The sequence below is a fragment of the Stegodyphus dumicola genome, chromosome 2, assembly GCF_044657685.1.
Source record: "Stegodyphus dumicola isolate Sdum_Otavi_A_Nest chromosome 2, ASM4465768v1".
Taxonomy (NCBI): Eukaryota; Metazoa; Arthropoda; class Arachnida; order Araneae; family Eresidae; genus Stegodyphus; species Stegodyphus dumicola.
Genome location: NC_140769.1, coordinates 2,356,754 through 2,384,585, shown reverse-complemented (window position 1 = coordinate 2,384,585; position 27,832 = coordinate 2,356,754). Strand labels below are relative to the sequence as shown.

The following is a 27,832-nucleotide window of genomic DNA, read 5'->3' as shown; positions in this document are numbered from 1 at the left end:
TCCAAAAGAACATTATGATGACTGTTTGGTAGTCTGAGGCCAATCTCATGCATCACAGCTTCCTAAATCTGGGCGAAACGATTACGGCAGATACGTACTGTCAGCAAATCAACGAAATGTATCAAAAATTGCAACGCATGTGCTCGGCTTTGGTCAACAGAAAGCGGCCAATTCTTCTCCATGGCGATGCTCGACCGCACGTCGTGCAACTGATCCTACAGAAAAAATTGAACGGATTTGGGGTACGAGAGACTCTCCCTCTTCCCTCATATTCGCCAGACCTTTCGCCGACCAATTACCACTTTTTCAAACATCTGGATAACATTCTGCAGGAGAAATGTTTCAGAAACCAAGACGAGGTCAAAAACGCCTTTCACAACTTTATCGTGTCCAGAACTGCAGAATTTTATTCTACAGGCATAAATAATTAAGACACAATAACACGCCGAATAAATACTAAATCAGAAGTCAAACAACATTGAGGATGGTGGTTCGGTAAAAACCATCGAAATTAGTCCTGCGAAAATTTTGAAAATATAATGCTGATTTTTGTTGTTTGACTTCTGATTTAGGCATAAATAAACTTATATCTCGTTGGCAAAAATGCATTGAATCGTCTGGTGTTTATTTTGATTAATAAAATTATTTTTGAATTGAGTTATGATACTTAAAAGATCTAAGTTAAAAACCTGCATTATTTTTCGGACAATCTAATAGATAAAGAGGGCGAAACTCTACAAATGTAAATAATTTTCGTGAAATTATGCATAAAATTATGGTATATTCTACATGTGCCTCCAGGAAAGCACCTTCTTCTTAGGCAGATAGCCTTCGAGAGCTTTAACTTAATGAAATAAGCACAACTATTCGGGATTAACGTCTTTTATTACATCAATAAGATATGAGATATATAAATTAATAATGGCTTTTGCAACATCGCGTTAGTAATAAAAATAAAAGTGTAAGCAAATTTATAAATTGATAAAAATGTTTGAATAATTATCATTGCCTCATTTTGCTTTATATACCTTGAAATTTAAGCTTACATTTTACATTTCATTGGTGGATCCACATATAAGGCTGTCATGGTTCGTGTTAACCGCCTGGGAATTACATTTAATGTAAAATGTCTCGCGTGGACATCACATGACTATCTTCTATGCGTACTGCATGATACACATTTCTTACTGCGCTTCGTTTAAACTTATTTCCTCGAATCATTCTAATTTATTTAGCGGATTGTTCGAGGCAAGTTGAAAATGACATCAAAAATTGCTAATCTTGATATTCAGTATCTCGGTTAATTTTTCTCTTACTGGAGCCAAACTTCTTATGGTTTTACATTTTCAGAACGAGTATGAAGCTTTCCCAAATATAAATATAGGAACCGGAGACCGCATTAAAATTTGTATTTCGTTTTTTCCTCAAAATTATTATTTTTTTTAAATTTGAGATTGCCAAAACATGAATATTTTCCTCATTTAAAGCACTTCTGTAATACGAAGTGTTGCGACCAAAGATTGCGAAATAAAGGCCGGTTATAGAACTTAAGCCGGGTAAGTGGGCTGGGGGTTTATCTACGCGGTACTGCAGATTACAATAAAAATCACAGATGCACAGCTAGATGTTATATAGCAGTCTCATGTGAAAAATTTCAACGTTTTAGGAATAAACGTTTGTGCGGGTTACATACGTTTTCAACGTTTAGATTCAACGTTTGTGCGGGATACTTACGTACATATGTATGTACAGACATCACGAAAAAATCCATTTGACAATCCGTTTTGGAATTATTCTGCTCGTACCTAGAGACGAGACGCAAAAGAGTAGTGAAATGAATTCGGAAAGGTGAAAAAGGATATTTTCATTGAAAACTGGAAACCGAAATATTTGGCGATTAAATACATTTTATACTTCATATATCAAAAGTAAAAATATCAACGATTGTCATACAAGCGCCAGTGCACCTTGCGACGCGTCTTCCGCATGATCGATTGGATCCATGGTTAAAAGAATTTGTGCATTTCTGTTCTGTTTTAGAGACATGTTTAGATTCAAACAAGATACATTTTACACAATCCAGTACTGAAAGTGACTTTATGTTTACGTTTCAATAAGAATTATTAGATCAGAAATTAATGTTCTCTATCTCCAAAATCTCAGATTTTGGCTTGATCACTACGACATTAGCAGTTCTAATAATGATGGCTTTATGATGATATTTTCATGCTGATTGATCGCGATTTCAGTGTGAGATATCCAAGTGAGTGATGGGATATCCTGAGTATTTCTCAATTATTTTAAGCATGAACTTACTCACACCTGAAATTTTCCAATATGTAATCGAAACGTCTTGGGAGTAATACGAGAATGGGTGCAATGTTTGAAACTCAATTGGTTTGGTTTAGTTTACTATCGCAAAGCACACTAGTGCTATCTGCCTAAGGTGAGGTGTGTCTTTGTAGAGGACTTCCTAAGGGAAACTGGCTCGTATACACGTTATACATAGGGTAAAACCATGAAAACGCCCATGCAGCCAGCCTGTTCACATGAAATCGAACCTAGGTCGGAATCACCAGCATTCAGCAACTTTACCACTCAAGCCGCCGCTGGTGGGCCGTTTGAAAGTCAAAGCATGCGAATAAATATCATTATTTCAAATAATAATGCGTGGTTATGTGCCTAAAGCAGATTGTAAAAAATAACTAAAAGAAAGCTAAAGAATGTCTGTTGTTGAAGACAAAAACATTCTATTTTTGATCTCACATTTCAGCATGAAGGATAAAACTGAAAGAATATTTTCTGCTCTTATTTTTAAACTCATTCATAAAAGAAGAATAAATAAATGTTTAGGGATATCTTTTCATCCTTTTCTAAGAAATGATCTCGGGCACAAAGGGAAAGTTTTCCTTTTAATTAAATGTTTTCCCTTTCTCTCTGCCTCTGTATACTACGCAATCCAATACACTTTCCTTCCTGCAAAGCTTACGTATATTCCTTTAAAGAGGCCTAACTTTCTCCCTTACAATACAGTACTTTTCCTATATAATAAATTTATTTTTTTATAGTTTCAGAGAAAGATATATAATTAACGCGCGTTTTTTGGTAATAAATAACCATAATATTTTAATGCTTCAAACACAAATTTTACATTCCGGAGTTCGCAGCCATTTCTGATTGGAGGATTAAACTGTTTTTTAAAAATATATTTACAGCTAATATCTTACGAGATTTTCAGACTCGTACAGCCTTAAAAAGTTGAAGAATGATCTTATTCCCGATAGTCCGAGACGCAATGCACTTGCGACTTTTCGTCTGTCTACAGGACATGATTTCCTAGCAGCCCACCTGCACCGCATAGGTATTTCGAGCGATCTTTCTTACTTGCCCGTTTTGTGATTCTGGAGAAGAAATGGCCTGGAACCGAATGCTTAGGTGTGGGTCTCTTCGCGATCTTACAGAAGAGTCGGGAGAGTCTTACTGGGAGGCAAGAACACTCTTTAGGCAATGACTTCGGTCTTTTTGTTCTTAGTTCTATTGTTTGCAACCTCTGTTTATAAGATTTTAGTTCTTTGTAATTTTTTCTGTAGCTGTTGGAAATAAAAATCACTGTGGATTTCGCTATGTCCTTCAATTAATATTTTATAAGTGAAAAATCATTCGTGGGATGCGAATTAAAATTTAATAAGTTATGTAAGAAAAGTATAAAAATGTTTAAATGATTTCTAATTTTGCTTCATGAACTAAATGAAGCCTCCATCTCAAAAATAAAAAAAAGTTTTAAATGCTCTATAAAAATAACAATATTTATAATTTTCGTTATAAAATTTTATTTAATTACTATTCGAATTATTTATTTTTATTAATTATTACTCGAATTACTGTTTGTTTTAAATGTTATTCTTAAATAGATGTCGACCATAGTTAAGAAACTGAAATTTTGAAAAATATTGCAAAATACTATTAACACATTATATTTATGATTCTATTATTATTAGTAATAGTAATAATAATAATTATATATATATACATATGTAATAATAAAATTCCATAGTCAAGCATACACTTAAAATTTTAACTGTATGTTCTTTTCATTTTTAATGGCGACGTTCTCTTATTTGAAAGTACGTGGAATTAAATCCACAGCCCGTAGTCAAGTTGTTTTTCTCGCCTTTTCTACACGTACAGTTTTAGATTGTTCTGGAGATATTTAAAGCGAACTGGATTGGCTGACGAGGCTGACGTCATTTCTTTGAAGCTCCGCCTTTCCAGAGGCTATAAAAGGACTCGCAAGAGAATATCGGGGGCTTTTTCTTAAATGTCACGATGCAGTAAACTTCATACAAAAAATTATTAGTAATTCTTTTTATTTACTCCGGATATCTGATTTTGTAACTGCTATTTTTCCTGAATAATAATAAATGGATCCTGTTTTTTTTTCAAAGCTTATCGTCTGATCGTCGTTAACAATTCTTTGCGCCATTGCTGCAAGGGAATGAAATTTAAATTAAAACAAATTAAAATCTAATTTTTAACAAACACGTATAAAAGTAAAAAAGCAAATTTAAATCCTAAAAAAAGCTAAAATAATTTTTAAAAAATTTTTAAAAATGTCAAAACATATAAAAGATTTAATTATCGAACTAATCTACAGTATCATTTAAATTCAGAAGCATAAGCAAATCAAGTGCAAAATCAATCGATGAAAATAAATTCACTAATTTAGTAAATTAAAATTAAACTAAATAATTTTTTTTAAATATCTTCTTTTATATCCTTTATACTCTTTTATATCCATTAAACCTTAGCTGGAGGGTAATGAAGGATATAAAAGAATAGAGAAATTATCTTGTAAATTTTTATTGTAAATATTTTGTAAATATGTATATTTAATCAATACTGGATTCTTTCCTTTTACTAATAAAGGGCCAAATCTTTTCAAAAGTCTCAATTATAGCCCGAATTGAGTGAAGATTTTAATCTTCTTCTTCTAATTTTCCATACTTTAGCCAGTATTTAGTTAAGTTTTGATATACCAATTGAAATCAAATTCACTAAACTTTTAATATTTTCTTTCATTAAATATAACTTTTAATTACTTCCGAGGAATTTTTGAAATTTCTGAAAATTTTTTAGAGGTTTTTTAATACTTCGTTTCAAAAATTTTGGAAATTTTACTTTAAAACTTTAATTTTAAATTTTCAGTTTTTCTTAATTACTTCAATTTTTTGCAATTTTCACACAAAAAATTTTTTCACTTAACTTTTTTTACAATTTTTTTACAATTTTTTACAATTTTTACACAATTTTTCAACAGAACACACATATCACATTACAAACAGTTTACATTTTATTCACAATACCAGTTTATTTTCCTTCAAGCAAACTTACATTGATTGGCTCAGTTACTTAAATAACTTTAGGATTTTTAATTTTTAATTTAATTTTTAATATTAATGTTTACAAAAAAACTTTTTACTATAACAAAGATAGCAGCTTGACACTCAACTTTACCTACATAAGCGCCATCTATATAATTTGAAGAACACACTTACTTCTCTTATTGATTTATATGGATTATGTTTAGTTCTTTTTTAGTTTCTTTTTATTGATATGCATATTCGTGTCGGGGAGGTTTCTGTATACAAGGGTTTCTAAAATACATTGGTTTTTAGTTTTTTTTTTTTATCAAGAATTAATTTTTTTTAAATTTAATTTTAAAAAAAATTCATTTTATTCTTGACTTTACTTGCTTGTTTCTCAAAAGACTTCATTAGTATTTTCCTTTTAAAACTTTATTCTTAAATTTAATTCTTAAATCTTAATTTCTAAGGGTACCACTTTATTGGTATTACTTTTGGTTTTGACTTTTACCCTTGCCTACATGAATGACGAAACACTATTTGAATGATTGGAGAGTTAGGTTTGGAAGCAACTTCCCCTTGATAAGTCTGTCTCCTGCCTACTCTACTGTCATTCACTTATGCATTTTTAAAAAATATTATTTAGTTTAATTTTAATTTGCTAAATTAGTGAATTTATTTTCATGGATTGATTTTGCACTTGATTTGCTTATGCTTCTGAATTTAAATTATATTGTAGATTAGTTCGATAATTTAATCTTTTATATGTTTTCACATTTTTTTAAAATTTTTTTTAAATTATTTTAGTTTTTTTTAGGATTTAAATTTGCTTTTTTACTTTTATACGTGTTTCTTAAAAATTAAATTTTAATTTGTTTATATATATATACTATATTATTAAACATGAGTAATATTATTATTATACACTCGTGTATTTCTTAATTACTTTATAAGGTATTTCTCCCACCTTCTTATCATGCCTTTGTGGTGTAGTGGTCAGCACGCTCGACGCGTATTCGAGAGGTCCGTGGTTCGAGTCCCGGCGAGGGCATTGCTCATTTTTTATCTCTTCTGCTTCGAAATAACCTAATGTCTCTACAACTTTACCGCTTGAAAACAAGGAGGGGTAAAATACGCGGAGTATATTTCTAAAGAGATGACTTAAATGATACACAGGGACATTAAAAAGCACACATAAGGAAGCACTAATATTATTATTCATGTATTTCGAAGGGACTTGTAAATTTCAAATTATACATTTGACTTCCACAAAATAATTTCCCATTTGCACTTACATTTTACATTTTTAGCACAAATTATAATCATAAGCTGAAAACAACTACGCATAAAAATAATAGAAATATGCCAGTACGTGAGAAATATGCGAGTAAATACGGATATTCCGTCCTTCCTAATTACGCAGCTTCCCTTCGCACATTTTTTTTTAATTGCGGTATTTATTTCTTATCGAAACAATTATCAACAGTGTATCAAACACAAAAGACATTTAGCAAATTCAAAAGGGAATAAAAAAAACACCTAATAATTAAATACAATAAAAGGATTACAGAAGAAAACCCCAACAAAATAAAGTAAAATGCAGACTAAGAGAAAACAATGAAATAGTAGAAAAACACTTAAGCTGTTAGAAACTATTTTCCAAACCATTAATTTCTACAGAAAATTTGAAAAGCAAGAACAGAGAGGTGTAATTTTATCCTCCTGATTGTCAGTTAAGTGTTATTATGCACAATCAAATTCGGTTAAAAAAATCCTAAATAATCCCGATAAAAAACAGCGCGGAAAACAAAAAATAAAGCTTACTGTTATTTTTTTATTGTTCTTATTTTCTTCCCAGGTAAGCTTATTGTGACGAATTCGAAAGACAAGAGGTAGCGTAAATAAATTTATTTGGGTTCTTTCTAGGCTATATGCAAATAAATAAATAAATAAAATATAAATAAATAAATAAATAAAAATAAACTTATAAAATATTGTTCTCACAGTAGGGTGAATAATTCCCTGTTTAGAAATCAGCCAAGATGAAAGTTCTTGTTTGGAAATAGTTCAAGATGAGGCTGTCTTGAATAAATCAAATCTTTATAAGCCGGTGGTTGCCGGACTGAGCTGTGTCCGAGCAGGATGCTCTTCGTAAGGTAGCGGCGAGCCCGGCTACCTCGCTGTAAATCTCTTGGCAGAGACATTAATATCGCTCTACGAAGAGCGAAGCAAAAATTTGCTCGTGGCCGAGCTAGAAAAAAACGAGAGAAGGTTTCTCTCTCTACTTACTGCAGCTAACTCTCGCTCGCTCTTCTTCTCTGGCACTGCGTTCCACGATTTTGTTCAAGTTGTCCTGCGCGTGTCGGTAAAACTTCCAGGATCCTTATTTGTCCGTCATTTTTAGAAGCGCCTCTTGATTGGCGAGAGCCCTTTAATTAAAAACAGGATATGATGAAGACAGCCTGGGGAAAAGTCCGTGGGAACTTTTCGATTCCAACTGGGGGTCTTAAACCGGGTGGTCTGAGACACTGAACCTATAAACTGATGAAAGGGAAATGAACAACGTCTCCTTTCGAACAACTATAAGAGGAACAAAAAAGTTGACATTGTTTTGTGACTGCTGGTCACTTACTCTTTCCGAAAATTCGAAATACTGTGTCCCTGGGAACTTTCGAGGTGGTCATTCTTTTTCTCAGTACTTCGTGGTGGTCGATAAAATAGCTTAAGACGTTACATTATATTTAAACAGCATTTTCCCCCACAATCACGTGATACGGAATTTAGCACCATAGAAATTTATTAGAAATGACACAGACATTAGTACCATAGAATTTTAATGGGATAAAAAGAAGTTTTTGACTATTTACTACATCGGCTTATTAGACCACAGAATTTTAACGCAATAAAACAGTAGCAAAGACTACAGAACCATAGAATTGTAATATAATAACAAAGAGGTTTTTACTGCTTACAAACATCAGCTTACTAAGCCACAGAATTTTTCAATGTGAGAAAACAGTGCTAATGACTACAGTACCATAGAATTGTAATAAGTTGGAAGCATAACTGTCTATGACCAACGACTGAAAAGTAAAGGCTGTCTAACGATTTTTATGGACAGAGTGTATAAATAAAGCAATGGGCAAAAAACGTCCTGCGAAATATAAATATCTCGATGCATCGATAATAGGGTAAAAGGAAACACAGTAATCACAAAATTTCCAGACTATTCAGACCTGTGCGCGTCTGCTTGTTTGCTTGTGGCATTATCTCTTCCGAGAGGTGGAGGAAGTTGAATTTTGAGAGAAGTACCTTCGCAATCCAAAAATTCGTGAGAAGCCATTTCGACCATTCTCATCTTCGTACGACTTTAATCAGTGGCGACATTAAGTAAAACATCTGAAAACGCTAATTTTTGCCCTCAGTTTTCTGAGTGGCGACAGCCTTGCGCTCTGGAGATAAAAATCTGCTTTATTTCTCGCCGCTCATCTTACAGGCTTGCCCGCTAGTATAGCACTAAATGCTTACTATTTAATTTGCAGGGCTAATATAGAATAGTTAGAATATTGTGAAACCTCCTCAAGAGACAGTCAAAACCAGAATTAAAGAGAAAAAAGAGCTCGAATTCATTTTCATTTCTTTATTCCAAATTATAGTTATATTTCTTTTATTAATCCCAAGGGAGTTAGCCACTATTAATTTCAAAACGGCATTTTTCGTCGATTTAGTGTTTAAACTGTTGCCAGCAAATATTATCTCCATGTGTTATATTTAAAGAAACTAAATAATGTAGAATCCTCATGAATGTTTCTCGCACTGTGGAAAAAAACAGCGGTACCTAGAGCCATCAAATTTCGAATAACGTAGTCTTCCAACCGAACATGGGCACTGAGAAGCCCGAATTTTGAATTTTGAATTTGTATTGTAATCTATTTCAAACTCTGTAAAACTTTAACTAATTTTTTATTAACAAACTCAACGATCAAAGCGAGCAATGGCGACACTGTACGGAAGAAAAATATTTTTATCTTCAGCGCGCGAGACTGTGTATCGGAAATTCTAAAGATATTGCTGCTTTTAAATATTTTGTGAAACTCCCTTATGGGCTAAGATAACATCTGAAAGCTTTCAGACTTTTTTACGAATGTTTGTTCAAATATATTTATCATTTTCATTTATGTTTTCTTTATCCGGTAATAAACCTTTGTTACACATCCAAACAACACTAATCAGCATTAGTTTTCAGAATGCTAAGTATTACTTACTACAGAACCTTCTTCAGCTGCAAGAATGAAAGTGGTGAAAGATAAGCTTGTACTCCCGGGATACCACGGAAAACAATAGACTAGAAAATTCAGAAAAGTTTCATCAAAAAACGGAAATAGGGCTGTTGGCATCACGTATTGATGAAAAATGAAGCTATCTACAAAATAAGTTCTTTGAAAGTTGAGGGTAAATTTGGATTGGAATTTGGATCATCAACTAGAACTGAAAGATTTTCCTGCAGCCAAAATTATTCATAAAACACCTTCCGCTGGCGACATAGATTTTCTAAGAGCGTTTCACTTTCATAAAAATCTTTCAGTTTCAGTTAATGATCCAAATTCCAAACCGAATTTACCGTCGTCTTTTAAAGAAATTATTTCGCAGTGGACTTCATTTTAACCAATAGATGCCCCAGCACATTTTAGACGATTTTGCTTTATTGTGAAAAAATATTCTGGTGGATTTTTTTAAATACAACTGTATACTTGAAAGTATAAATTATCGTCTGCTACTTGACTGTAATCTGACTAATCGGAATGTTTCGAATGTTACAAAGGTAAGATCTTTAATGTCAAAAGAAAATCCGCCAAGTCAGTGCACAGTTGCAGCATCATGAGAATGCTCAGAGACAACTGTAAACTAAGTGATTAATGCTGATCTGAATCTTAAAAAGGCGAAAAAATATGATGTGCATCGTCTTTCTTCGCGACATATCGCCAAACGTGGAAGACGCTGGAAAATTCTTTATGAGAAACAATTATCCGTACAAAAATGAAAAATATTTGTTACAATAAACGAATGTTGGATGTACTTAAATGACTGCAATAAAAATAGATCCGTTTACTATCAATCAAAGAGGAGAAAAAACATTTTAAAACAGAATTCAAGGAATCTAAAAGAAGTTTTTCTAAGGGATTTATGATTGTTTCTAGTTTTTTATATAACGGCAAATTAAAAGCAAATAGAAATTAGAAAAATGCTAAAATTAATTATAAATATTATTAAATATATATCTTATACCCAATTTTCAAATATGAAATGACTTTACGCAGAGCGATCAATCACTAAAACTACATCAAGACAAAGCGAGCAGCGACCCGTCAAAATCGACTGTTAATTTCCTGGTAAAAATGGAACAAGAAACGAGTTGCAAGGCCATACCCTTCACTCATGTCCCTACTTAATATCCTGATATATCACCAATGTAGTATTTCGTTTTTGGATTTTTAACCAGTTAACTATGACTGACGAGTATACTCGTCATGGAGAAGCGGCACGATTTTGTGTATTGACGAGTATACTCGTCATGCGCATAAAGCGTTGTAAGCAACGTAATAGAAACAGAGAAAAGAAAAATAATAACAAAGAAACCGGAGCTAGTGATTGATTATAATAAAAAAATGGGTGGATATGAGCGATGGAATTATCATAGCGTACTCCACAGCAAGTAAACGACTCAAAAAGTACTACAAAAAGATATTTCTCCATTTCCTAGACATTCTGTGTCTGAACGCATTCATATTATATAAAAAAATAATGCAACATGATCGCGTATCAACTTTTTGCTCAAATTTATGGAAGACACTTTTGCGACGTATCCAATTGAAAGAAATAAATCGACACAAACTCGGCCATTTAGACCTAATATAAGCCAACTGGGCGGGAATCATGTTCCAGATTATATAGCCGAAATATCGAAAAAAAAACCCTACGCGAAGGAGTTCGGCTACAAACGTAAGATCAAAAAGGAATCGCGTTACTAGTGCTCGATTTGCAAAGTCCCATTGTGTAGAAAACTCTGTTTCGCTGAATATCACTCCACAGCAGGAATTCAAATTCTTACTTTTATATGTATAATATTTAATTTAATTGATTGCGTTTTCAGTTTAATATGTATGTAATATATGCTTATGTTAACCAAATAAGTAAATATTAGTCATAAACTTTTCAGTTTTATAAAATAAACCCATCTTTTTCATCCAATATCTTACCAGCGCAACTTACTCTGTGATGGACGAATATACTCGTAATGGCTAGATTCTGGTGACAAAAAACGGTGCGCACTCTTAAAAGAGGCCGCCACAGTTAACTAGTTAAAATGCGATTTGTCCAAACGTCGGCCTACAATCTCTTTAGACTTTGGAAAGCTGTTTGAGTGCACTGGGATAAAACACCCCCTTCTGATACTATAAAAGGCTTTATTGTCTTGGAAATTACGGTATATAAAGATAGTGAAGAAGAAGTATTATCAAATAGAACATTTCAAACATGTGAAATATTTCTGTAATTAAGATGAAAAATCGTTTAAAAATTCTGCTTCTTATTTTCGTTTTTTTTTTTTTTTTTTTTTTTTTTTTTTTTTTTTTTTTTAAATTGGAAATTTTTCGAATTTTCTACTTAATTGTTTTTACTGCTCTCGCAGAATTACAAGCTTGTCTTCTGTCATTTTCACACTTGCAGCTGAAGAAGTTTCTGTAGAAAAACCTTCGAAACTAGTGTTGCAAATTCTAAAAATTAACGCTGATTACTCTTGTTTGAACTCCTAATAATTGTTATTCGTCGTGTTAGCGCTTACTTTTACTCTAATAAATGTATTATTTCTTTATTTCTACATTCAGAGTTATGTTAGATCACTCACATTTTACATGATATCCTCCTGTATTGCGGAGTTTTATCATTTGCCAACAGACACTGTATATTTGTTCTAAAATTTTATAAACTACAAAAACCTCAGTTCTTTTATTTCTGAAACAACCTCTAAAAATTGTCGCTTGTAAATATATCGGTTAAACGCCAGAAAGTCTCAAGAGTTTCGGGAAAGAAAGGAATAAAATTTTTTGGAAAGAATGTTCGAGTATCTAGAAGGAATGTAATAAGGACAAGAAAAACTTTCTTTCAGGTGAAACGCAAAACTCAAATATCTTTCCTCCAAATTTTGAATTCTGTTGGCGTTTCCCCTATTTCTCTTTTCAGTTCTTTACAATAGCAAGAGGTTTGATAGAAAACAGAGGAAAAATTTATGGAGTCTGCAGCAGAGGACTTCAGTATGATTGGATTTGCTTTTGTTTGTTATTATTGGTGGTTTCTAGTTTTATACAGGAAACATGAATTTAGATTATCAGCAAATAGTATCTGGAGTAAACATATTGACGCAATTAACGATATAAATCTTAAAACAACTCTTGTTGTAGAGTCTATTAGGAATTTTGGATGCGGGATACGTGAAAAATGAGCAATTTCCTCGACGGAACTCGAACCTGGACCTCTCGAATACGCGCCGAGTGTGCTACCGTTACACCAAAGAAGAAAGGACCTTTTATAATCCATTGGGCGTGGCCTCTTATGACCATAAGATCAACTTGTTTGGTTAGGTGGGTCGGGCTGCACTCTCCCTTTTAAAGAAGGACTGGTGATTAGGTGACCCAGTCGCCAAATTAAACATCAAAATTGGATGAAGAATCATCATCCACCACCTTTTAGTTCGGCCGCCACTGTAGAGTCATTAGAATTTTTTGATAACAGGAAAGGTGAAAAATGAGCAATGCTGTCGCCGGGACTCGAACCTGAACCTCATGAATTCGCACCAAGTGTGCTAACCATTATACCACGAAGGCATGTAGAAAGGAGGGAGAAAATACCTCATAATTCAGCCTGCTTTACTATCCACAAGAAATATAAGTCTGTTGGATAGTTCGTAGTAAGTCCTAAAAACATGTATTGTTTTATAACACTACAGCCCTTTTTGGGGGTGGTGGCAGAGGAAGATATGATACGATGCATCATAAATTTTTACTTGAAAATGCAGTTGACGGTAAAAAGATATATTCTCGATTTATAAAAGGAAAGCACTTGACTTAAATGCAAAATATAGTCAATATAAACTTTTCTTTTACTTTTCACACATTATATACAAGATTATCCTGAAATAAATGGACAGATTAAATGCTTATATATCAAAAAGTGTTTTTATATACCAGACAACGCTTATTACCATTTTATAGACGATGTCTTTAATTTATAATCTCGTTCTTTCAATTGTCATGTGGGCATTACGTAAGCACTTTTAACCTATTTGAGTAATACGGCAACTAGCATGCAGGAAGTCGTTTTAAAATATGATATGATAGGTAATGTTTCCTCTGTATTGCATAGTCCGTTTAACAGACCAAAATGCTGCTCTCGCTTGTGGACCAACATGAAGTCTGCATTTCCAACATGTAGACCAACATGAAGTCTGTCTGTACTGGGTGTGATTACTTCTTGCGAGAATACATTAAGACCAATTTTTTTGTTGCTTTTCATACAAAATGCAGATGCCTTAAACAAGGCATGGTAACACTTACTGCGACTGTTATTCCAATAAGTCAAAGCTTTCGACTAGCATAGAATAAATCTTAAGCGTATTTACCTTTCGAACCTGGTGCGCCAGAGAATTTACAAAGAGAATAAAAGTCAAAATTGCGCTGTTAATCGTCTTACTTGTCATTCCAGTGACCGAGTGGTGATAATGCTCTTGACTGAGTAGTGACCAAGTGACCGAGTGGTGACCGAGTGGTGATAATGATTTCAATCTGACCCGGATTCAAATCCCGACGAAAAGACTCTCTCCGTGAAAGTAAAATAGGATCAGTAGTTTCTACACTTCATTTATTATTACTGCATCTGCCAGTATTCGAATCAGAACCTGAAACCAGTCAGAAAATAAAATTTTGTTTGTAATTATCGTTCTGAAAAATCTCGACTTTTCCTCATTGACTACCGTTCGAATTTTCGCAAGCCTCGCAACAGGTTTCTTTTTCTGCTGTACGATTCACTTAAAAATTTCGCTCCCATTTTTCTTTTAGACACTGCTAAAAGTTGGTGCAACAAATTTATCACAAAAAAAAATGTCACTACAGAACAAATATTTGAAAAAAAGGAAATTACTTTCGAATCCCACAACCTTCATCAGATACTTGAGAGACTTCTTGAGCAAAGATTTTAAACTGAATACATGTCCCAAAATATTTCGTTCTAGAAATTTCGTTCTCAAATCAGCTGACGCATGGTATAGCAGTGCTAGTGGCCGAATTGAGATTGTCTTACAAACTCGCGTACTTATAACGTCCTCCATAGAGGTATTCCTAAACTTAGGTAGGAATTTACATTATTCCGCTAAACTATTATTTAAGTCTAATAATATAAGGTGCTTATTTCATAGCTTCAAATACGCTGTTTTTCTCTATATCAAGATTTCCCGAAAACATCCTGAAAAGCTACATTTTTCTGAAAATGTTTGGTAGTTGCACTAACCTACTCGAATGGCTTATGCTACGACCGTCCGTGACAGCACAGGCTACCCTTTTCGGCTGTACTATTAATTTACATTAGATTCGGCTGTACTATTAATTTACATTAGATTTGGCTGTATTATTAATTTACATTATTCGGCTAAACTTCATCTTAATGTATCCTCGTAAGAATAGTCACACCCAGTCAAATGCAGACTTCATGTTGACCCACAGGCGAGAACAGCATTTTGGTATTATTGCCCCCCCCGAGTCACTATTGTGATAGTAAAGTACTAAGCGAGTATACACGCAACCCCAGGGGTCTCTTAAGGCCCGTCCACACGAGGACGCTCCCAACGTAGTTGACGTAACTTTTTTGACGCCGGCGTAAATTCGCAGGACGCAGAAGACGTAAAACTGAGTACGCTCCTGTTCAGCTTTTTCGCCCGCTACGCGCGCGTATAGCCAATAGCCGGCCGAGTTCTTATCACGTGTCATAATCAGAAAACCTTCTTTCTTACCCGTTTCAATATGGCGTCAGAGCCACACAGAGACGAGTTTTTGATTAGAAATATCATAACTGTATACAGCAATAAAATAATCAGCATTGTTCACGCCATCTTCAGATTTCTCACACCGTACATATTGGTACACATTTAAAATTCACATTAAAGGGGAAAACTGTATACTTATAAAGCTATGATCCGACCACTATATCCATATGCTTCACCTATTTATAACACCGTAAGTAATAGGAACTTATAAATTACAGTTTCTACGAAATCAAAGTTTCTGCCTTACAAAATTCTCCTTAATTATTATAAATATTGGCTATATCATGTGTAATAAAAAGCTCTATAAATATCCCAATATTAAATACACCAAAAACTAACTTCAGCAATATAATGACTTCTAAAATAAAGCAGTTGACTGTGAAAGAGTATTCAATAAAATACAATTACGAAATTTTGGAGGAAAGTTACAACTTGTATCATACAGCAATCATTTATTGAAGTTTAATTAAATTACCTTTGCAGCGACTTCTACTTGTTACATTATTTTTCATAAACACTGCTATTACAGGTAGCTGAGTGGTCAGCGCGCTGCTTTGGTGGCGGAGGAATGGAAAGGTGGCAAGTTCGAACCTCACCCGTAGACGGTATAATTCAGTTAACTTTTCTCATTTTTGAAACGTGTTTCTTATATTTAATCATGAATCATTATATTCTTATTTTACCTATTATTATTGTTTTCATTTCTTATTTTATTCATTATTATTATTGTTTTTAATTTAGTTTAAAAATGTGCAGTGCAAATAGAAATCCTTATGTAAAAATATATCTGCATCTCTTTATCATATATCATCTATAAATTCTCTCTTTATTTTTACTTTATTGCATATTTTATCATGCACATAATTTCTCATAAACTGTCCAAAGTTTGAACCTCATTCTAAATTCAAAAATAAATAAAAAGAAAAACAAAAGACCAAGGGAGAGCGAGTTAAAAAAATATGAAGTTGGTTTTATTATATGGTGAATGGTGTATATAAAGAGAATTAAGTAATTTAATTCTCTTTATATACTGTATTCCAAACCAATTTTATAAATCCTGATTTTCATACGATATAGAATCTGCAAGTCTGTCAAAGTGGTCGATACTCATCCTGAAGGAATTAAAAAACAAGTAATATACCCCCTCCAAAAAAAATTAAGTCAATTCTTACTTAGGTCCACAAAGAAAAGTTTAAAAATACAAAAATAAATAAATAAATAAAAATACAAACATAATTTTTTTGAATTAAAAATTTAAAAAAATTTAATATGTGAAAAAGCTGTATTAACATCAAGTGTCATTCACTGCAAGTTTAAAAAATTGTATTTGAACTTGAGTGGATGAATAAAAAGCATTTTATGTACTGAAAATTTGAACAAGATGTAGGGAGAGTGTGAGCTAATAGTAGGAATTTAATAATTCCAGATATTCCTTTCGCAAACAAGGCAGTAAAAAAAAAAAATCTCTTTGAACAGATCGCTCTAAATAAATCTTTCGGACCCATTCTTGCCATTTTTTGCGGTTTTGCCTCTGCTTAATAATTGCACATAATAGTAAAGTTTCAGCTATAAAAATAATCATCTGATTCGGACAACTTGCCGCAAACATACAGAAGAACAGCGAAGTAATAAGATACAGCTCTGTTGACGCTATATTACAGCGTCACGTGATTTTTGCGCAAAATAATTCTATTGGTTAAACGCACTCTTCGCAAGCGTACTCGTTTGGACGCTTTTACGCTGGTAACGTAAAAGCGCGTTCGTCAGCTACGTTTCGAGCGTACTCGTGTGGACGGGCCTTTAGATGAAATGAATGTGAATACCAATTGCACTTCTATATTAAAAAATTTGAGGTTATGTTATTTGGAAACAAAGAAGCACACAATGGGTAGGTAGATACCCCTTGTGTGCTACCTTTGTGAGGGGTAGGTAGATACCCCTTGTGTGCTACCTTTGTGAGGGGTAGGTAGATGCTTCTTTGTTTCCAAATAACATAACCTCACATTTTTTAATGTAGAAGTGTAATTGGTATTCACATTCATTTCATCTAAGAGACCCCCGGGGTTGCGTGTATACTGGCTTAGTACTTTACTATCACAATAGTGACTCGGGGGGGGGGAGGCAATAATACCTAAATGCTGTTCTCGCTTGTGAGCCAACATGAAGTCTGCATTTGACTGGGTGTGACTATTCTTACGAGGATACATTAAGATCAAGTTTAGCCGAATAATGTAAATTAATAGTACAACCGAATCTAATGTAAATTAATAGTACAGCCGAAAAGGGTAGCCTGTGCTGTCACGGACGGTCGTAGCATAAGCCATTCTAGTAGGTTAGTGCAACGACCAAACACTTTCAGAAAAATGAAGCTTTCCAGGATGTTTTCGGGAAATCTTGGTATAGAGAAAAAAAGCGTATTTGAAGCTATGAAATAAGCACCATATATTATTAGACTTGAATAATACAATAAAATATTACCCTACCGAAATGCTCCTCGAAAAAAACACTTAAGAGCATAGCTTTTGTAAGCCAATTACTGTAGTTCCTGGGGTATAATTTCGCATAGCACCTTCGCGGCAGAAAATTCTGAAACTTTAAAATATAAGCTAATTATTTCCCTCTTCCTCTGCTATACACTCCTTTTCGGTCTGAAGGATACCTTATTAATAAATTGTACTCTCTTGATTATTTTTATTCAGTGCATTCCATTTGTATTTACATTTTGTGTCAGCACTTCGTGCATATTATTTTTCCTTGCATTTATATTTAAAACGCATTTTGTGCAGATTCTTCGTTCAGTATCCAGAGGTGGTAAGTATTTTAAAACTTCAAAATTTTTCTAAACATATTATTTCACCTTACTTCTGTTATTTACGTTCAAATTTCTTGTAGCCTCATCTACTGCTATGTTTTCGTTCTTACGAAAACTTCGGAACAATGGTCGAGCCTCTTTTCTGTTAAGTGCTCCCGGGGTTTCAAAAAGCAGCTGAAAATGGAGGTTGACTGTATGGCTCAATTACCAACAGACATAAGCTCATTATCCATAAGCTATTGTAATATTGATATTACTGTATATTCTTATTGGAATATTGCTTCCTTTGGAAAAATTAACATTATGATAGTTACCAGTAGTTTATTCATGACTAACTTTTCATTTGTTATGACTTTACTGTAATCACGTTCTTCGGAAATTAAATTATTTGCAGTTTTCCTCTCTAAATTTTCGGGCAATAAAATGAATTAAGCAAAGTGGGTAAATGGCTAAATATACAGTCTCTAACAATGGGAAATTAAAAATAAGAAGAGTGGGAAAATATCATAATCAACGTACTAACAAGAGAAAGTTTTACTGTCCGATATTTACAGGAAAAATTCCATTTCTTTGTCCCAATGACTTTCAGAGAATGACTCTTCGTCAAGAGAAACATGTAAGTCATACTTCGAAAAGTACCAGTACATTCCTTGAAAAAATGAAGACATACAGGTAGTGAATAAATGCATTTCCAGCGCATTAATGCAAAGTTCTCTGACGCTTTGCCTATGGATTTTTGTGTCCGTGGTCTCCGGAGAACCCTTTCTAAATGCAAACCCACCAAGACAGATGGACCCTGAACGTAATGAAAAAAGAACGGAAATCTCTGTCTCTGGAAATTTTACGAAAAGCTCATCTGTCATGAAAATCGCGATGCAGACGAATAACCCAGAACGAAGATAATCAGATCGGATATCTTAAAAAAATATTCTCGACATTTTAAAGTTTAATTAAACGGTCGCGAAGTCGTTTAAAAATGTGTAAATGTCCCCTGTGCTTTAAAATTAAATCAAGAATAATTTCTCAATATGAAAGAGAAGCTTTAATGTAAAGCAATATTTTTCAAGCCAAAAAGATATTGATAATTATATTACGTCAAATGTACGAAGCTCTTCTGATTAACAAAGAAAACGGCTCGCTTTAATTAAAAGGAACTTTCTTTAGTGATCAGCCTTTCTTCATTCTCTTTGCATCTAAAGAAAGAAAGTAAAAAAAAAAAACAGACGCGAGTTTTAAAATATCGAAATTCCAATCGTTTCTGCCGGAAGAAACGAGAAACTCATTTCCAAATTAAACATCCAATGTATCTACCGTGACACTTTATTGGAAGTCAAATCTCAACAGGCAAAGCCTTTGATTTCCGTTTCCTCTTGCAACGCTTCTTACGCTGGCTGCTTGTTTATGTAAGGACATAGACCTTGTATGAAGCACAGGAAAAAAGAAATTTTTTAAAATAAAAATAAAAACTTTGATTGTTTTTCAGCTAGTGTTTTCCCCCCTCTCAGTTTTTTCGATAAAGGTAAGGGAGAGAGAAAAGGGAGACCGTTCGAGGGCTTTCGATTATCAATAGTTCCTTTGTGACGTCATGCCAGGAGATCTATAGCATGTGACATTCGTCTGCTTTGCTTATTGCACGTCTCGTTTTGAAGGAAAAGTAGGTGTGTTGAGGAATATCAAAGCCCATTATGATCCTCTTCGTTCGTTAGATATTTTTAGCATTATATCGTTCATTCAGTTAATCTATACAATCCTAGGAGTTAAGAAAATTTAGAGTTCAACACTTAATTTACGGGTTTGTGACACTTAGCTAACGAGGAACTTAGGGAAAGCAGTTACCCCAATGGACATTTAACCGACACGTATATTTAGCCGAACGGGCAGTTAGGCATCAAGACATTAACCGACGCGTACATTTTAGCTGACAGGACAGATAACCGACGGGAACATTTAGCCGACAGGACAATAAATCGACAACCTCTTCATCGTCCGTAACGCGTCTAGCGCGTTCAAGTGAAACTTCCGCGCTTCAAGCGTACTTCTACATTTTAAAACTTTTAAACGTTTAAAACGCTTTCGAAATGTTTACTTATTTGAGTTTTTATTTTTGTTTGTTCTAATACCTCTTAAGGACAGCACTAATCAGGCATTCTATTTCTAATTGAATTTGCTTCTGGTTTTATGAATATTCGCACCATTTTACATAACATACATGACAGTGAGAGATGGCTTCAACGTCTACTCGGCAGAAAAAGAGAAAAAAATTAGGTTGTGAATTGGAAAGACAAGAAGGATATACGTTTGACGAGTACAGTCCATAATAACTCGATGATGCATCTTGGAACACGGAAAAGAACTGTAAAAAAAATAATAATTGTAAAAGATAACAACAACAAAATGGGAGGAGTGGACCGCCTGGATCAGATATTATTAAATTATCCTGCTGTTAGAAATAAGCAGAGATATTATTATTTTTCCCTTATGTTTTATTTTCCTATAATTTCACTTAATATTCATTGACATTCATCCACTACGAAAGTCGTGTATTGAAAGTTATTATGCACAGAAAAAACAACATTACACTCTACGAAAAACAGACGGCCGCTGCGGGGAAATTTTCGCGGACAGGATAGAACGGCGAAGGGTTAACTTAAGTTTTGGAAGGCGGTGCATTTAAAGAAATGATTGGCGAAAAGCAAAAGCAAATGTGACGTGATCTGTCATGGAAAATAATAATGAAACGTGAAAAAGCTAAGATATTAGAATTTTAAAAGCTTTGAAAAATGAATGTCATTTACTACAGAAGAAAATTTTTTGTTAATGTGAAACGGGGTCAAAGAAATACAATTTACATTACATTTGGTTTCGTTTTGCTGCTCTTATTCTTTCCATATAAAGTCTTTCAACACTTGAGATTTTCTTACCCACTTACCTTATCAAGCAGCTTTTAATTCGATTTAAATGGCATGTTAAGAACCTTACTAAAGATTTAATACACAATGTCAGAACAAAAATAAATACCTTTTGCATTTCTTTCAATAACACCTACTTTAATAGAAAGAGGGGCTTTGAAATTTGATTAAATGCTTGTTAAAAAGATGTTATCATCGCTACGTAAGAAACTGACTTCATAAATTTTCTCAAAGAGTTCTTAGCAGCAATTATAAGTTAAAATCCCGAAAGAATCATTTAAGTTTACAAACATCAATTAAAAATCAAACATCTTGAAGATTCTGATAATAAAAGTTTGGTTTTTATTCTAATTTAACTAGCAAAACTCTGCATGTAACTCAAAGTATAAATAAGATTTTGTTGTTATTTACACTTCTTTTTTTCAGTTCTGTTGCTTGCTTTAAGTACATTGACTGAGTAAAATAAAGGAAATATTAAGTCTTTTTCTTTATTACGCTTTCTGTCTATTAAGTTTTTTATATTAAGCCTTTGTTTCATGGAAATTTAAAATTTGTATATTGATTCTATGCACTCTAGCCATGAGAACCTTATTGCGTTTATTTCACATAATTGGAATCTATAATGTTTCGGCAAAGTTCACCTGATAGTTTCAGACAAAAGTTGTTAAAACACGTTCGTTAGAAAGTATACTTTTAAGATAAATATAATGAAAAAACTCAAATATTTGACTTTGGGATAACACATGCTATTTTCCCCTACAGCAATCCTGCACAAGTTTTCAAAAGTACTACAAACAAACAACTGAATAACAATCAAAGAAACAAAATCAATATTTCGTTGCTGGCTTAAATGTAGCAACTGTAATGAGAGCAATAGAAAAAGAGTTTTCTCTTTTATTCTCCCTCGCTAGAGGCATCAAAAATTACAATTATTTTATTTTTAAACGTAAAGCAATTGTTTCGAGTGCGACGACTAACAAATGAAATCCAGAAATGAAAATTAAAAATCTGATGTGTACACCACATGACTTCCTGATACGGAATATTAAATTATACGTATTTTTTCTTGCATTTCATTTAAACTTATTGAATTGAATGAAATCTACTTCGTCGATAGCGCATTAACCACAGTAGAATAAATGCTCTCTTTAAAATTCAAGATATTTGTTTACTATAGCGACACTTTGGAGTTAGGTTCACTTAACAACGTCATATATCGTTCATATTATAACTCAGAATGCACAAAATTTATAACATTTGAAGAATTATCCAATCGTTACCACATGTTCTATTCAAATACTCTAATATATCTAGAACGATGTATAAAACAAACTAAGCAAACAAAACAAAAAAGAAATAGCTTTTCACAGACGATTCAGTATTTCTCATTCAATTAATTCAGTTCTCATTGCGCGACACGGCAAAAATACATAAAATCTCAAAATATATGTATTAAAATTTACGAAATAAATTTAAAACTCTTATTTTCTAGAAAACATTCCAGAAACAATTAAGCATAACTTAATTTGCAATAATAAATGAAGGCATTATCTTTGATGTTGCGAAGCTTAGTCTCTCTAGATTGGCAACAAATCTACTATTCTGCTATTTCAAATATAGACAAATATGTCCGCCATGTTATTTAAAACTTAAGGCTTAACCGCACAAACAGCTTTTAAATTGTTGATTGAAATATTGCTTGCAGATTTCCTAAAGGCATAAAAACCTTAACCAGAAGGTAAGAACAACATAATTCAATCATTTTTAAAGCAAAAAATGCACAATTTACAAACATGTAAGAGTAAAGAAACTGAGATCACTGAGCCGGGTAACAGAGTGGATATATATATAAATATATTTACATATGTTCGGTGCTGCCGATTGAAACCAAAATACGGGGTGCACATCTACATGTTACAGCAATTTTATATACAAAATTTCAACGTTCTGAGGCTACTCGTTTTTGACTTATGCGAGATACGTACGTACGTACATACGTTCATACAGAAGCCACGAAAAATTCTCTTCAGAATTCATTTTAAAGCAGTTTTATAATTTTTTCGGAGGAAAAGAGTCTTTTATTCTGTGTTTACGTACAGATGTCACGCAAAGACATCGTTAAATTGCGTTCGATAGCGGTCAAAATGGATATTTTCGTTGCAATATGCTGCCCGAAACTTTTCGCGATTACAATACTTCCTTTTTACTTCGTACTCGCCAGAAATTTATAAATAGCATTTATTCATTAACATGTTCCTTCTAATATGAAGGACTGCGAAGGAAATAGAATTTGTTGAAAATGGCTTATGGAACTTTTAATGTAAAGAATGTTGGAGAAAATTTAGTATAAAAATACTCAATGAAATTCGCTCGATTATTCCACATGCAAAGCGCTTAGATCTAACTTCTTGGCCTGTAACATCTTCTAAGTGAAATGTTCTTCCTTTCCTTCACAGCTTTTGTCAATGTAACTTCAGGATTGTGAATATTCATTTAGAATATTCTAAATTCGAACGTCTCCGGGTTGGAATTTACCGTCTTGAAAACGTTCTGTATATTGGAGCCTTGAGTTTCTTGAAATCTAATAATCATTTTTTTTTTGTTAAACTTTGTTAAATTTTTAAGCAATATTTTCCACTATACTAGCTTTAATTCTGTTCAACTGTTCTACCTTTAATTCTACCCACCAAGATCTTCAAGCTGTCTATACATGCAGGTTGATTTTATTGAGGGCGTAATCATCAACAGCATAGACCTAGAGACCTAGTTCTGCTATAGTTCCTTTAAGTAGGCGTACATATAAGAATAGCTCTAAGTAATGTTATAATATTGACAAAGTGACTGCAGGAAACGAATTGACAGGAGTCATTATCAGTCGGATGAAATATGTAAAGATATATTTTAGTTACCAAAAGATGTAACGTGAAAAAAGTTTGGACAACTCATATATCACTGATATCGATATTTAAGCGAAAGGGCGTACCACCTTTCTTGAATATTCTGCATTTCAGACGTATAATTTCTTCAACAGAGTACTGTCAAAAACTGGAAGTTGATCCAGTAGCCATCAATTTGGCAAAATATCAATTAGGAATAAAGGTTAACATATATAGCGTTTCTGCCTCAAGTTTGGAGTCCATCCGAGGGCACAAGACAAGGAGTCCTTTGGTGCAAGATATTCAGAAAATTCTTCTAAGTATCCCACCAGATGGCAGACCTGTCCCGATCTGGGTTCCAGTTCATGTAGGTATTACTGGCAACGAAGCGGCGGACGTGCTTGCGAAATCTGCAGCCAATGACTCCAGTAGTTTGGAAAACGCAGTAAGTGTTCCGCAGTCCTATTTAAAAAAAATCTCGCTCAATAGCCTTTTACAAGAATGGCAGAAAAGATGGGAAAGGGAAAGCACAGGGAGGAGAACAGGAGAACCTACAAGTTCTTTCCGAAAGTTACATGCTCATTTAATACATACAGCGGAGCACAAACTCAATTCTACACTGGCCATGGTCCCTTCCCGCATTATCTTCAGCGATTCGGAAAACGAGCATCAGAATTGTGTGAATGTTGTGCGGTAAGTGATGCAGATCACTTCCTGTTCAACTGCCAACAAACCGATAAACTGCATTTAAAAATGCCAAGCAATGAATACTGGCCGCAATGGGCGGAGAATACCTGCGGCAACAAGCTGACGAAAACTGAAATAGAGGAGGTAATCAGGCTTTGCTCAGTAAGGTACTAAGAAATTCTCCCCCTCCCTTGAGAACTGTATCTTCGCAGCATAATTTTAATAGCAATTCAAAATACTACAACAACTCAAAATCAACACTAGAAAAATAGCTCACCCCGTAGAATAGTAACAGGACTGTAAGAGCAAAACTATTGTAATGTAAGCATATTACTATCCAGTTTGTATGTACTTGATAAAAATAATATTGTAAAGCAGCTTAAATGATATTGAAAATCCAGTCAATGTGTAAATGAATTGCAAGTTTACTATCTCAGTAATCTCAGTAAAAGTATTGTAAATATGAATTCAGATAATGTTTAAATGTACACATAGCTGTCATGATATTATGTAACTAGTACAATGTTTGTATTCAATATATCTATGCTTATACACAGGCCTTCTATGCCCATGTAATATTTATATTAATATTTTTACACAATGGAAATATTCCCTTCTGCCAGGATGACTATTAACACTGTAAGACTTTTACAACAAAGTCAGGTCAGTGTTTATCTCAGGCGGCGCTCAGTATTTTTCTAAACGTGTAAATGCATTTCAATCCTGAATATAAGGAATAGCGCATAACCTAATACTGGCTGATGATTCTGAAGCTTTGTTGACTGTTATTGCCGTTAGTTGTCGAGTCTCATGTTTCAGAAACTGCTGTTCTCTTTCTCCAGATTCACCGAATTTTCAACAGTCATCGGATTCATGCAAAAGCAGACTTTTTCAATTATATTTACAGGCAGTTACGGGTTCGTAATGGATTGAATGGACACAGAACCGATGATAGCTTGATAAAATTTATTTTACCAAAGAAACACTTCACAATTCTGGAACCTTCCACAAAAATACTCGTACAGCTCTTCACGGTATCACAGAGTACAAGCAGTAGTTACACTTTAAGCTACGAAGAATGTTAAACACAACGCAATGCAAAACGCATCTAAAGGGCGAAGCTAACACGGGGATGCATAAATACTCCAATTTCACGCTGAATTAACAACTATTGAGAAACTGATACTCTTCCCGGTCTTATATAATTTTCCTCCACCGCCGAGAAATTTCTAGTATGTACCTTGCACTTCTCGAAATTGCTGAAAGACATACGAGGGCCAGGTACGGCATTATAGCTACATAAGGCATCAATTACAGCTATTCAGTTGCAATACCCATTACGTTTATACAGGGCTCGGACCGAAATGTCGCTAAATTTAGCACCAAAAAAATCAATCTCCAAAACTATCATCAGTTTGGCTATATCTCGCCAATTTATAGAGATAACCATTTGCTCAATGCCAAATAGACTTGTCACCGTTATCTCATTTCTGCGGTAGAGTAGTCTCTTTCAAGTATTTCATGTTACATTATACCAAAAATATATTACGATTTCACATAGAATTTCACTAAAATGATTTACATATGTACAAAATTTGTAGAAGAATTGTAAAATAATGCTTTCAGTGGAAAGCAAGTTTCTATTAAAAGCAAGAAATTCATTAAAAGAAAAATTATTATTTTAACAATTCCATGGTCTTTCTAATTTGCTGCTGACATTCTTTTTGAAATATTTGTATAAGGAAATGTCTGTGCCGAAACATTTTTAATTTTATTTCGTTTATCCTTGCACTAGGAACATTAATGCCCTTTCATATTTACTGAAGAATTTTACTTCTAGAGTACCATCTCAATAATTTTTCATTTCTATCGGTTTTCAATTAATGTTGTTTAACTGTTCGCATTATCTTTATCAGAATGCAAAGAAATCGGTCTGTGCTAGACCTTCAATAAATAACATCGAAAAATTATGTCGCTAATTCATTTCAGGAGCACTGAGTAGAAAAATAAACACAAATAACGGAATAAAGCTTTGGACGTTGGCCAAGCGGCATTCATCAAATCTTTTACCCGTAAAAGAGAAGTGTTTTATTGAAGATTTATAAGATTTTAGAAAAGAGTAAATACTTCGGATAAAGATGTCTGGAATTTCAGAGGAGAGCGCTCCTTCTCGCGAACAATCTTCTTGTCAGTGACAGATTTAACAAGCTTGAAAAGGAAAATGGTTGATGACCCAGCGTTTTTTCAAGGTAAGTAGAGTTGAATCTCGCGGTTAATTCTCCGGTGTTCTTAACCTGAAGGAAACTGTCTAGCAAAGTGGGAGGAAGAAATTATTTAGCATGTTATCAGGAAGAATGCATCTATGTATACGCGCTGATTAAAACAGATAAATTATATTAAACAAAAAAATCCATTCCTATACTGACTATAATAAGAATGTTTTTTTATACTTATCGAATTGGGATTAACCCTTTCCGGCACGCTACCTTTCAAAGTCGGAGTTTTGATAAAAAAAAAACAAAGGCAGGCAGTCTAATTAGGCCTAGAGGAGTACACAAGTAAAATTTTGTGAAGATAGCTCTTATCGTTTTAATTCTGTGGGTGTGCCTAAAGTGTCAAACTGATTGAATAGAGCTTCGAAAAGAGTGATGAAACAAGCATTTCTGTCAATGAACTGACCGACGAGATGAGGAGAAACAAAGAATACAGACTCTCAGTTGTCCTAGATGATCGGTGAGCCCGGTCTGGGCACACCTAGGGTTCACCGTTTGATTTTAGGCAAGATTTCAAGGTAAAAATTTAAAACTAATATAGAATAAGGAGATTAGCATACAGCCAAAAAAATAACATAGAAATTTCTTTTCAAACAATTCCTTTCATACCCTAAAAAAATCTGGAAGATTTCTTTAAAAAATGAGGGTCTTAAAAAACTGAACATGGCTAAAATATGTGGACTGTTTTGTGTTGAGCTGCCATCTACTATAAATAAAGAAGGTTCAGAGTAACCTATAGTAACCTATAAATCTTTTTTCATTCAATTTTATGTGCGTACAGAAGGAAAATTTCAGGTGCCGCAAAGGGTTAACTAACACAGT

At 33.5% G+C, this 27,832-nt stretch overlaps 1 non-coding gene across 1 annotated transcript; it reads left to right on the top strand.

The window, feature by feature from the left end:
- Window positions 1-6,341: 6,341 nt before the first annotated feature.
- On the top strand, window positions 6,342-6,414 carry TRNAT-CGU (transfer RNA threonine (anticodon CGU)). Its single transcript has one exon. It is a non-coding gene; the product is annotated as a tRNA-Thr (tRNA).
- The last annotated feature ends 21,418 nt before the right edge of the window (window positions 6,415-27,832 follow it).